At 38.8% G+C, this 14,433-nt stretch overlaps 1 protein-coding gene across 1 annotated transcript in view; it reads right to left on the bottom strand.

Moving 5' to 3' along the window:
• CTDP1 (CTD phosphatase subunit 1) overlaps nt 1-14,433 on the bottom strand; it is a 115,941-nt gene that overhangs the window by 49,989 nt on the left and 51,519 nt on the right. The window lies entirely within an intron of this gene.

Raw genomic sequence — 14,433 nt, 5'->3', positions numbered from 1 at the left:
AAATGTAGAGAGTCTGTTGATGCTATACAAATAGAATTCATACATAGAGAACAAAGGAAAAAGAGCAAAGAGAAAATTCTCATACAAATAGACCTTCAATGATCTTTAATCAATAGAAATTAACTTTCAGGTGTGCAAAATGAACAAAGACTAACATCAATGTATTCTTTTCCTAGCCAACAAAAAGGCCTGGTAAACACTAGAAGTATCCATATCTGTTAAACAAAAAAGGTAACACAGGTGGACACTTCAAGGATTTCAGCCTGCTGTAAACATGTATCAATGTAGCTCCCACCTTGTAAACCTTTATAGCGATATGTTAAAAAGTCATAATGGTTTATGGCAGTACTGCTCACCTTTGTTTTAAAACAGGACAGCATAATGATACTTTTTTGTTCTCAAAGCCATCCTTTCTCCTTTAAAAGAAGTATATTTTGCTGATATGCAGCGAGAAGCAGCTTTGTTTTACAATTTCACAAGTTTGTCCTAAGAACTGTCAGTCTGGGTATTAACTGAGGCACAGCTTTGCCAGAAGTCATAACTTTCTTCTTATTCCTAGATATTTAACAAGAGGCATGCACAAACAGCCTAGTAATCAAGATTTTTTTTTAGTAACATAAGTTAATTTAATTTTCTAATGAAAGAATGCTTGCAAAAGGTGTTTATAAGTTAGAAATCTTATTAAAAGTGACACATGGCAATTAGAGGACACAGTGCCTAGGCTCTGAGTGATCTTTCCTGACACATTTCACTGCCAAAAGGAGTCATCTGTAGCAAGATGTTAACGAAGTACTGAGGGCAGCATGGTATCAGTATGTTAGTATCAAGGGACTGTACAATTTCTGAGCTCCTAACCTGGTTTTATATTATTTATGTTATAAAAATAGAATAGAAATTTAGGTACAAATCACTTGGCATAAAAAAAAATAAATTAGTTTACTTATATTGCTTCCAGTCAATCCCTCAGAGCAAGTTTTCTTTGGACATAAGCTTCATTTTACAACAACTTTTTGATTATCAAAATATATTCAAGTGCCCTCTCAACAGCATCTGCTCTCATAAAGTTCCACTTAAAAACACAAAACAAAAATGAAAAACTCCATAGACGCTAAACACGTCTATTACAGTGTTTACCTTCACGAGCATTTTTTAGAGGATAGCATATTGATTGCCCAAACCTAACAAGCAATGGATTCCTAGGTAACAAAGACTAGGATGAAATGTAATCAACTGCTAAAACTCACTCCCACTGTGGCTCAGTTGATATCATGTTTTTGACACACAGAAGCAGCTTTGAACAGGTTTGGGCAGGTTTCCTCCATCAATCCAGCTTGTTGTCTGTCCAACTGGTTTTAAAAAGAGAATGGGACAGTTCTCTATTTTATCTGGCAACATGTGCTGAACTGGTGGAAGAGGTTTAAAATAATCTTTCTCCCTCCACCCCCTTGTACAGTTTTTTGCAGCCTGCACTTCTAAACAGAAAATCTCAGCTTTTCTGAAAAAAAGTACCAGGATCTTATCCACATATTCTCTTCAAAGTCATTCCCAAAGGCATTAGTTAATGCTGTAGCCAACCTGCAAGTACACTTAGCACATGATCCTTGAAAACTTCTGAGAACCATTTAGGGCTTACCCCATTTGTTTTTTTCCATTAAAATAAGAAATCCAAGAGTGGAAGGGAGTTTGATTTAAACTAATTTCCAATCACTTCAATCTGATTTACAGATTATTTAGATCACATTTAAGGCTCTAATGTGATTCAGTTGAGAAACAAACACCAAGCTTCTAAAACACTGCAACCAAAAATGTAGTCTGTTACTGAACAGTGTCACGATCAGAAAACATTGTCTGTGTAGACTAACAGTCACAACTATGGACTTTACTCCAATAGATATGAGAACCCAAATGATCCTCACCCTGAAAAGAAGATATTTACAAGCAGTTTCAGGCTGTGGTGGGTTGACCTTGGCTGGGGGCCAGGTGCCCACCAGAGCTGCTCTATCACTCCCCTCATTCACTAGACAGGGGAGAAAAAGTACAACAAAAAGCTTGTGGGTCGAGATAAGGACAGGGAGAGATCATTCACCAGTTATCGTCACAGGCAAAACAGACTGAACTTGAGAGAGGAAATTCATCTAATTTATTACTAAGCAAAACAGAGTAGAGGAATGAGAAATAAAATCAAATCTTAAAAACACCTCCCCCCACCCCTCCCATCTTCCCGGGCTCAACTTCACTCCCGGCTTCAACCTCTGCCCCCCCCCAGCGGCACAGGGGGATGGGGAGTGGGGGTTACGGTCAGTTCATCACACGTTGTTTCTGCTGCTTCTTCATCCTCAGGGGGAGGACTCCTCTCATCGTTCCCCTGCTCCAGTGTGGGGTCCCTCTCACGGGAGACAGTCCTTCATGAACTGCTCCAACATGGTCTCTCCCACGGGGTCACAAGTCCTGCCAGCAAACCTGCTCTGGCGTGGGCTCCTCTCTCCACGGGGCCACAGGTCCTGCCAGGAGCTTGCTCCAGCCTGGGCTTCCCACGGGGCCACAGCCTCCTTCAGCTGCCTCCACCTGCTCCAGCATGGGGTCCTCCACGGGCTGCAGGTGGAATCTCTACACCCCCTCCATGGGCTGCAGGAGGACAGCCTGCTTCACCATGGTCTTCACCACAGGCTGCAGGGGAATCTCTGCTCCGGCGCCTGGAGCACCTCCTGCCCCTCCTTCTGCACTGACCTTGGTGTCTGCAGAGTTTCTTACATCTTCTCACTCCTCTCTCCAGCTGCAAAAGCTCTCTCTAGCTGTTTTTCCCTTCTTAAGTATGTTATCACAGAGGCGCTGATTGGCTTGGCCTTGGCCAGCGGCGGGTCCGTCTTGGAGCCGGCTGGCATTGGCTCTATCAGACACAGGGGAAGCTTCTAGCAGCTTCTCACAGAAGCCACCCCTGTAGCCCCCTGCGCTACCAAAACCTTGCCATGCAAACCCAAACACACAGGTATATACAATATGCAGACAAACCCCATATTTTTTTGCATCTCAAGTGTTTCAAAGCTTTCTCACAATGAATCCTTGTTACCAGATGTTTTAACAACTCTGTTAGCACAGTGCTAGGTCTTACCATTCCAAGGTTAACTGAAAGCATATCTTTCACTTAGAGAAACTGAATAAATATTCATTGTTACATATGTATTTCAGAGAAAAATAAGGGGCTTTCCATTTCAAAGGTTGAACTCCTGAACTTCTTGTTCAGCATCATATAAAGCTGTACAGAAGTTACAGTCTACTAAGTGAAACTGAAAATATTTAGGTGAGAACAAAAGACAGGCAAAAATCTGCTTTTTTTTTTTACCTGGAGAAAACCTGCACTTGTGGATATCACAGCTGCAAAGGAACTTAAATTACTGCTGTGTAGAGCAAGTGGGACACAGTAGGGCTTACTAGCTCAAAACCACTGCTATATAAACACAGATATGCTGTGTTCAGTGTAGATTTATTCACACATACTATGAACAAACTAGTAAATCCACCCTGATCCAAGCTAGCTATAGACAGAGACAGCTTGGATCTGGCACAACTTACTAATTTTAACCAAAATTTAGCATTAGCATTGCCAGACATCAGCTGGCTTCACGAAGCATTGCTTGGTTGTCGATGAACTTCCCTCTTCAGTAAGCCTGATTAGCTTGGTCTCATTATCACAAAAGCCAAGAGACATTTATTAATGTGCTCAAGCTAACAAAACCACCTCAAATAATGAGCATTGGGGAAAACTATTTCTGAATTGGCTTTATTAGAAACTTAAAGATGACAGTGAAGACAGGTCAGTTTTGAATGGTTTCTGCTGAATGGGACTACAAACAGACTGTACAATCAAACATGCAGCTTTTAAGTTAAATAGTGAAGACATATGAGCACTGTGTATGTACAAGTGCATAGCCAGCCCACTCAGTAGCCAGAATTAGGCAAGGAATAAGTTAAGCAAAAAAAAAAAAAAACCAAAACCCCAAATGAACAAACAAAATCAATCCAAAATACAGTGAAAGACAAGCCCAGCAGCTCAAGAGTGGTAAGTTTCTACTACAAGCTCAATATTAAGGTAGTGAATACTATGCAGGTTCTGATATGATCTCTGTGTCATGGTATGCCAGCTATATCCAGTCCTCAATACCTCTGTGATGAAGCAAGTTTGATGTTGGAGCACTAAAATATCTGAGAGAGGCAGCTGTCTGTGTTCATCCCAGAGAAAGCGGTATCATGGTATTTACTACGAGGAGCGAAAGGGAATATTGTCTAGAGCTGACTATGACCCCTCACAAACAGAAAGTGCAAGCTCATATATAAACCCCATAAAAATATAGAACACATTCTCTCAAAACCTAAAATTAATACCACTACAGTAGACATGAAAAAGTTACCGCCATTCAGGTAATTATTGATTTTGTGACTGCATTGCAGCAGGGAATTTTTTACATCAGTAGGGGGCTCTAGTTCTGCAGTTTTCCATATTGTCTGTTAAAGCTGTACATGGAATGGAAATATTCTTGGTGATGCTGACACAGGAGCTAAAACACTTGCAGCTGCAGGACTATCACAGAGGCAGAGCTGAGTGGTTATATTCAGTGCTTTCTGAAGCTGGCGTCTGACAAGAACGAAGACTACCAAAGCAAAGATATTTTATCTCGAATATTTCTTAGAAGTCAGCAATTGCAATTATACATAATTTCAATTTAAAAATAAGTCACCTTATGATAACTGTTCAAGAACAGCCGATTAAAGGGCAACGGTACAAACTGTCATTCAATGCAACATTTATAAATAACCTGGTTTTTATGTCACCAAAATGGACTTGCATTTTTATAACCCCAGAATTCTAAACACAAATTAAACCTGTAAATAATTATAGCAGACATGCATTATGCAAGTATCTGTAAAGACTCTCTGTAGCACTTAACATATATTATGCTATATTGCATAGCCATATCTATTGTTACATTGAAATACAAGTACCAGGGCATCTTGATGAAACAAAGGTATGAAGAAACAGTTCAGACTTAGACCAGAACTTGAGCAGACACTTTTAAATATCACTCACAGAGAATAACAGCTTGAATTTAAATGGAAAAACATGTTAGACTTGTGATGAGGCTCAATCAGGTCCTATATGCAGCTGCTCAGAATTATGTTAGGGATCAGCTTGCAAATTGTTTAACATGGCTCAGACAACTCATTCTTCACTGTGGCCAATTAGTGTTGACAGCCTAGCTGCATCTGATTTAGAATATGGAGGTAGACACATATGTTAAAATGAGGTTATCGAACTCTATTTAAAGAAGTTTTGCCCCTTTTCCAGTGAGCAAGCAAACAGTTGAAAGGCTCACAGCTTCTCTTTACTCAGGCCCAAGAGAGAAGGCTGCAGATACACAACGTACTATCAGCATTGGCAGAAAAAACAAGCAGAATGTATGGAAAAGCCTTCTTCCCTATAGAATAGCCAGCCTTCACTTTTTAACATCTTGTACATACATTCTAGAGGTGGAAGCTTCATAAATCTATTTTCCATTTCTCATGGAATAACAGAATAATGTATTTGCTGTATAGCCAGGCATATTTTAAAAGCCAAAGAAGTTGTTCATACATGCAGAAACAAACACACAGACCTGCATAATAATTTTTACTCTGTGCTTAGCAGAATTATAGTAACATGTAAAAAGAAGCTACTTTTCTCAATAAATTTTGAGAAAAATCCTCTAAAACCCCCAAGATTACTTACAACAAAACATTTTTGAAAACACCTTTGGAAGAATGGCAGAGGATCTAAATCAACTGTTGATTGCATCAGAAAGGTATGAAGAATATGTGAGATGGCAGAAGCATCTTTGTTGACAAGTAAATAAAATCAATCTTTGACTGTCAATAGAATAAACAGGGAAATCCAGGCAAATTTCAGCAGTCAATCTTATTACTATTGATTTTATCAGATCCTTCAAAAAGAGGTCAGCTCTGAAGTAAGTAGGACTGCTTCTTTAGTTTATGTCCATTTGGTGCAATACATTAATAATATCTATTGTAGCACAAACAATTGTACTTATCTCATGATTAAATTACACATTAAAATATCTGGGTATAAGAAAAGTGAATTAGTCTCAATCATATATTTTCTTTTCTTTTCTTCTAACAATAGCCTGATCAGCCAAGAATTTAACTGATCATGTTCATTTTGCACAAGGTTCTATATAATATTATCACCTTTTAATTAACAACTTGTTGTGAGTGCCATCAAACTAAACCTTACATATATAGGTAGTTTCCATTTTTGTCTATAAAATGCAGATATTTATATAGTGTGCCATCTGAATGCCAAAAGGTTCCAATATGTTTCCCATATTCCCTCATTGCATATAAATTCATAAAAATAACTCTAAAATGAAAATAAGATGCCCAAGTATACCAGAAACTGTGCTTAAAATCATGTTCTCTAAGCAATCTGCATAGAAAAACAGAAGCCATCCAAAATTGATTGCTTACTTGAGATAATATCAAATTAGATAAAAATCCTTCTCCTATTTTGGTAATCAGTTGTCTCCTTGTAAAATGTGGTATTACATTAAAAAAACCCCTCTTTACAAACACCTGAAAAAGCTGGTAGGGCAAGCTTGGATCAAGATGCCCTCTTAATAAATAAAAACTAGCAGATAACCAGGTCTATGAAATTAGTGCATAAACTAATGGTCTGCAGACTAAAAAAAGGGAAAATGTTTCACACGTTGATAATGCATTCCAATTTCACTAGCCTTATCTATGCTGCATTTGTTTTAGTGTTCTTTCAATTAGCTGAGTAACAGAGTGTCAATGTTTCTGGTCAGGATGATTTACCTACAACTTAAACATGACCAAGACCAATTTATTTTTTTAAAGTGTTTCTCTCTTCTGTAATTAAAAATAAATAGAAATGCATTGCTACTTTTTAGAATTGTTTCCATTTTTCAGTTGGAAATTATTTCTTCAAAGCAAAACAAAGAAAAGCAAAAACAAATGACTGATATCCAGCTTGCTTTAAGTTTGTCCTTCCTCTCTCCATCTCACTAAACTGATCTCTTAATTCTACATGGCTGATTCTCATTGCCAAACTATTAAAAATAGCACTAGAGAACTTTACTCATTTTTCTCTACTAATCAGACGAGATATAGGTGAAATAATTGCTTTAATATTACAATATTTTAATGTTCAATTACTTCTGTGTTATTTAACCACATTAGAGACAGATGAATGTCAAAATCTTAAAGAGGGGAAAGCAGTAAAAATACTTTCCTTGTTTTACAACAGCTTTAGGCTGCATTCATTACAAAAAGTAACATTTCTTGGTGCCTCAGCCAGCCACCACATCACAGCAAGTGCCCCATGAAGATAAGCCAGCACCCTGATTCCCAGCACCACAGCCTCACTGTTTCTCTCAGGAAAACTAATCTCGGAGTGAAAGCACATGGCACGTTTAAGTCTTGCTGGGTTAAGCCATTTGGTAATAAGCACTCCACACTGAAAACAAATGGCTGACGGGGCTGGATAATTGGAGTTTCTCCAGCTTCCAGACTATCCACTCTTCTGTGCGGGAGAAGCCGGCCACAGCATGGGGCCAGAGGGACGTGGGAGCCAGCGTGCGAAGGAAGGTGACGGGGGCTGTAGGTGAGGAAACAGCACCGTAAAGCACTGAGGCCCACAGCAGACCTTGGCCAGCCAGTGTGAGCGTCCTCAGGTCTGCTTATGCCACAAGATGTTCTGGTAAATTATTTTCGTACAGGCTCTTACTGTCTCGTAAGTTTTTGATGAAGAGTAGCGCATTTGCCTTTGATACCTATCCATATGTATACTTTCATCAACAGTTACCTCAAAAAAGGTTTTTTAGAAGTTCAGTTTGAGTGGAAGTGGTCTAATAACTGTAAAGCAGACCTCAAAACTTCCACGGGCTGAGGTGCCTGGATAACAGTCACTGACAACAGCAAATGTACACACAGGCTCATTCTTTTCATTTCAAAAAAGGCTACAATTTATACAAATAGAGTGCTAACTAAATTTAGCATCTGTACAATTTATGATATGCAACATGTTAAGGTGCCACACAAGAAATTTTGTATGAGAAATGTAGTTGCGGAAATTCAAAGAACTATTAATGTGCAATGCAGCATCCAAGTGAGCCCTAGGCAGCTATTATTTTGTACTAGAGACCACATCCTCCACGTTAAATTAGTATTTTTAAACTAACCAAGAGCCTAACCACTTACTGAGATAATAGCTTTCTGTAAAATGAAGGAGAAAAACACTGCCTCTTAACTCACTGCATGGTATGGTCACTAACTTAAAATACAAAACAGAAATTAAGGGATAAATCTGCTTAGATGAAATCAAAACGCAGAGTGACAAAACAGCATTATGTAAAAGCAGAATGTTGTAATTTCAGTCTTTTTATGGCACATAAATTCCAACTTGGTTAGAAAGACAAGAATGTGCAGAATACGTACCCAATCAATGGAACCATTTTGATGCAAAAAGTAGTTCATTACGCAATTTCCACTCAAGAAAAATCTGTATACTTATATGCACTGATGCACAAAACATACCTTTGCAATGCGGTCACTTTGCAGCTGTTAAGTACATATCCAGCCAGATGGTAGGAATCGTTGTAGCTCCACTAACTGAAGCAAGAGATGGGAAAGCTGGAGGTCTGACTGGTATCAGATTTACTCCCTCTCTTTCCCTTTCCCAAGTCCCAAACTAAGAGGAATTTAAACCAGAAAAATATTTACCTTAGATGGCAGAGGTGATGATGCCTGACAAGATACAGATACTGCTCTCAAACAGCCTGACTAAAACACAGTAATAAACACAAAAGCATAAGGATCATACAACTAGTAGACTACATGTTCACAGCTGTTCCAGGACATTAGTAATCCCAGGCCATTTTGGATGAGAAGGTACTGCAAAACACAATTAGAAGTCTTTCTGCCTTACTGAACTTACTTAAATCTTACTGGAATCTTGCTGCCTTACTGGAAGTTCCTTTTTGAACTTCCCCTCAGTGAAGCTGGTACTGGGTATCTGCCTAAGACTGGTCCTGCAAGTGTTGACAGTGACAGACGTAAGTACCTATGGCTGGCTGTATTCTACTGTTACTTCCAGTCTACCATGGATGTGGCAGCAGCCTGTATATAAGCAAGACAGAACAGGATCTTGAGCTCAGCACAGACTCATAATTCACAGGAAAGGAGGAAAAAAGTGGAAAAAAAAAAGACAAGAGGATCATTTCTTTTTCCTTTGTCACTGGCATTTCGTAAGGGAGCATCCTGGAATCTTTCTGTGTGTTTCTACAATTTACATGGACTGGTGAATTAGAAAGCACCTGAAAAATAAAATAAACCGTACTGCAGCCACAGCTCTTAAAGGAAGAGACAAGAGAATAATTTGTAGGCCAAAGGAAGAGAGGAATGAGAAGTCTTGACCTTGCTTGCTTATCTCATGGACAAGTGATGTATCATACACAAGAATACCAACCTAATTATGAAAGGGACACTGATTATAAAAGGTAAAAATCTTAAAGATTATATAAAGCTGGTCCAATTAAACATTTTAAAAAGAAGTTAGCACAATGCATGAGGCTAAAAATCACCTTTTGGATCTCCATGAAGAAAGAATAAATTTTACAGAAAAGAAAAGTCAAGGTCCATCATGAAGCAATTAGTATATAAAAACAAACAAAGCTTATTTATAGCACATAGGACACAACAGTGTTAAGATTAGATCAACTTGAGTAGGTAACTGTACATGATACTAGCCCAGTTGCATAAGGTTCTCTCCAAATATCATTTAGGAATACAAATTGAGAAGAAAACCATCCTTTATAAAAAGAAATTAACAATAGCTTACATGAAGTAAATCAGCAAGACTAACAGACTTCATTAAATATTGATAATAGGTCATTTTTGCTAGCCTTCTTTAAATATATAAGTAATTGTATCTGTGCAGAAAGGAATTGCTACGCTAGGTCACAGGAGCGGGTCTCAATGAATTCTGAAGAAATATCCTCATAAGATGATCCATGAGTGAACTCTGGGAAGGAGAACTGCATGTCACCCTGTACTGAGATAATCAATTATGAACGGACAGACACGTGTATATCTTCACACGATTTGTATGCCATTACCTTCTTTTGCGCAACTTGCTTTAGCTAATAAATCTTATTTCTGGAAACAAATAGAGTAATTTTAAGCTGGATTCCACTTTCTGGTTTTTGTCAGTAAACTACAGCAGATCTGCACAACATTGTAGTGACTGGTAGGTCAGCAGCTTCCATCTGGCCAAGGGGAAGGACAATGACTCCGTACAGTCACACCAAAAGCACGCAATGAACGGCCTGGTCCTGTACTTCTGTGGTAAGCAGGTGGGACAGTGGACCCCTGCTGTAACAGGGGACAGGAAAAGCTGCACACCGCCCAGCAGACAGCCCAGTTCATTCTCCCTACAGAACAGCCTTCTGCACCAGTTACTGTCCAACACAGCCAATGACAGGAAAAATAGATACCTTCCCTCTAAGTGAGATTATTGGTTTTGAGAAAACAAAAGTGATCCTGGAACAGGTATTACAGGCAAGACATATTTCTAGTTAGTTATTATTGACTGCATTTAATTGTTTGGAAACCTCCTTTTTAAAAATGGTTTTCAATCCTTGCCCTTTGGTGAAACCACCAGCATACCATGAAGATTACAGCACCCTAGATACAACCTGATATAAGCAGCATTTTTATGGAGTAATTTTTTGCAGGTTATATATATCAAATACCCAGTTATTTAGAAATAAAAAATTTACCCAGACCTTTAAAATTACTATAAGCAAGCTAATTTAACTGGCAGCATTTAATTCTGCTTCTCTTTACCATTCCATAGCAGAGACAAACAGCAGCAACCAGTTGCAAAGCATCTGTGTCTGGCTAGCACAGAAAATGAAGGGGGAAAACGTTCTCTCAGCTGTGAAGCAGTAGCATTAGCAGGCTGTATATATTTCCCAAGTAGAGATCCATTCCTCATGCACCTACTCTGATTTGGCAATTGCCCTTTGAACGGCAATCCTATTACTTTGAACACTCTCGTTCTCGCATTTTCCAGTCCCTTGTGTTAGAGGGAAAAGCAGCTACCTTTGGATCTGGTCTCCCAGATCTTTGGCACTGAAAAAGATACAAAAGGCTAAGTGACCTTAAACTGCAATGTAATAGCTGGGATGCTGTTCATTTCCTTTGACTTATTGGTATCCATAGCACAACTACAACTAAAATAATAAGAGAAGATAAAAATCCATTTAAGATCAAATTTTAGTAGAGATGCCTATCCGTGGCAGTTCTTCCTCATGGAATATTGGAAGAGACACTGCTTTTTTACTAGGAAAAGCGACAAACAGATGCTTAAATAGGTTCAAGATTGAAAGGGATTTAATTTGGGAATAAATCGTAATTAAATTCTCTTGTTTTCCATCTTGATTCTTTTAACAAAACTCTCCCATGTATAAACTACATGCAAATTCTGTATTGCTTGAGGCTGTGTGGCCTTTTCAGACATTTTTACAAAGAAAAGGCAAGATTTCCTTCCAACATTAAGCACAAAGGAGTTATTTATTGCTCGTTATGTCCACAGAAATAGTATATATAAACACTTGCATTTCCTACTACATTTCATTGGAAAAAAATCCCAGTGCCTGAAGCTAAAAGGCTCCTTTTGATCTAGTAAAAATCCTTATCTGAATTTGCCAGGGAATTCAGCAGAAATATGGAGGATGCAGTTTTAAAGCTAGAGGGCTGCAGTTCTGCCTTCACTGCTCATTCCCAGCTCTTCCCACCTTCTGCCTGTTCCTGGCACTAGCGCTCATGCAGTGGCAATTGTGAGTTATTTCAGGAAGCCAGTAACGATGAAGATTAACCTGGAACGTGATCTTTCTGACCAAACCAGCTCCCTGCACAGGTTTGCCCTATGGTCCCATGACTATCAACAGTGGCTCAGGGGCAGGAACACAGCAGTTGAGACTTGGGTTGGCTTACACTGCAGCAAAGTCACACTGTAACTTACTTTCACTCTTCTTAGAGCACGTACTCCAAACCCCAGCTTGTAGCTGTGGAGCAAGACACCACCACTGTGACTGAAACAGACTCCATTGCTCCACCAAGCTAGTCTGCAATCAGCTGTAGATCTTGTGGCTGGCATAGCCAGTAGAACAGATACAAATGAAACAAAAGCATTTTTGTGGCAGAAAGCAGAAATTTCATATCTCTTAGTGACATGACTGCAGAAAGGTTCTTGGCCTTTAACATGTTTTGATAAAGAACGAGATGCAGGCAGCACCTTTCTGTGGAAGTTAAACTAGTCATAGTGTCACCAGAGTGAACTGAGCACTAACCTGCAATGCTTATCAAGCTTATTTTCACTTTATTTAATAATGTGCCTGACAGCAGAATCTCCTGTGTACGCTCCACTACACTTTTACATTTTATGGACTGCATTACAACACGTCCTCCCTCTGCTTCATAAGCGTATTCCCACAGAACCCTATAAAATCCTGTTATATTACTTACATTTCTTGTACATGAATATATTATCTTTACCAAGGTGATGCTAGTAGTCCCAAGGCTAGTCCACAAAGGTTAGTCTCTACAGTCATCTCCCAGGAGATGATGACCTGCTGGCACTACCATGTCCAGTTCAACCGCCCCAGCATTATGTCCTCTGTGCCCCCTTCTCCATGTCAGTGCTAATGTTTGATCCTGGATCTAACCATGTCAGGGAGCTAAAATACCAGAAACTCCCACTCCCCTTCCCCAACAAACAAATCCAAAACATGTCCCCCCGCAAAAAACAAGTGAAGAATTTCTACTGGTTCAGCTGCCCAAGGGTCAGAGAAATGTAAGTTTTATAAATACAGGAGTGGGAACAGAGACTGGTGGAAGGGAAACCTTTTGGCAGCAACTATAACCTCAAATCATACTCCAGGAACCAAAGCTAAGTCAACTATGGAAAACAATCCATTGGAATTTGGGCTTCATTTGCACTGAAGTTCATATAGTCTAGTTTCCCAACATAATACACAGTTTAAGTAAAAGCATAATTTAAAAACAGATCATCACAATTTAAGAAGTTTATATTTGTAGGATAGGTAGAAAAAATTTAATTTCTTTAGTCTAACTGTAGCAGCATAGAGAGCAATCAACCACAAAACAGTGCCAGAAGATTCAAATTTTTAACAAGGTCCCTAAACAGTATCTTTAAAAACAGAACAATAAATACTTTATGCAGTAATCCTGGAAAACACACACACTTTCTTTTGGCTCAGTGCACACATTGCAACAGCAATTCATTAATGTTTTCCAAAAGCCATGCCATTAGAAAAATGTTAGTACACAAAAACATAAAACCAACGCATAATAACAATTTAAGTACCACTGACAACACAGAAGGAAGAGACAGATGGATTCAGGGACTGGCATCATGACAAGAAGAAATACTACTTCCTGTGAAAGTCTGAGATCAAATAGGCAAAATACTTTGGAACAAAAAGCAAAAGAAATCAAAAGTCAACAACTCCAAGAGTTACTGGGTAAAGTTAAAAGCTTGCACTCGTCTGAAATTCATAGTAGATCATCACAGTGGTTCAAAGTTATTGGACCTTCCCCTAGAATACCAGCTCAAAGTTCCTCTAGGATCTCTCTAGCAACAGCCCATCTCAAAATTATGCTCTGCCGTATACATAAACTCTTTCTTTCCTTGGTGAAATATGCAGTTTCCTTCTCACACTTTTTTATATTTTCTGAAGATAACTCATGAGGCCTGTTATGGCTAGAACTTTGTAATCAACTTACTGCCAGAAGCTGGCAAGTTATACACTCCTGTCCCCACACCAGTGAATGATCTAAGCTCAAAGATGAATTCAAGTTCCAGGGTCACTAGGTTTTATAGTAAAGTCACACATAGCGTAATGAATTCATGAAAACATGGTATGCAATAACAAGTATTTTTTCCTCTATCATTTAATATTATGTAAGATGGGAGCTCATTTGAAAGAAGCACACACAAGGATAAGTGAAAAATAAACAGCTGCTAGAGGTTCACAGCGAATTTCAAATAATGTGTTTTTGTATGAAAAAAGTACACTTCACTTTAACAGAAAGCTCCCGTCACCTACAGAACCACGATAGCTATGATTTAACAGCACTGCAATTCATGTCTATGGATAATGAGGACCCATGCTCCTCTTTGGCACTCTGATCTTCTCTACAGCCTGTGCCATGCTCAGGCCTCTCTTCTCCCATCTCACCACTCATTTTGTCCGGATCATTTGAAGATTTGCTTTAAAAATAAAAAAGGTTAAAGTGACACTTGGCAAAGCTAAACACATAGCAAATGTGCTAATATGT

This window comes from Balearica regulorum, chromosome 2 (assembly GCF_011004875.1).
Source record: "Balearica regulorum gibbericeps isolate bBalReg1 chromosome 2, bBalReg1.pri, whole genome shotgun sequence".
Taxonomy (NCBI): domain Eukaryota; kingdom Metazoa; phylum Chordata; class Aves; order Gruiformes; family Gruidae; genus Balearica; species Balearica regulorum.
Note: the sequence above shows the minus strand (reverse complement) of the source record. Positions and strands in the feature narration are given on the sequence as shown.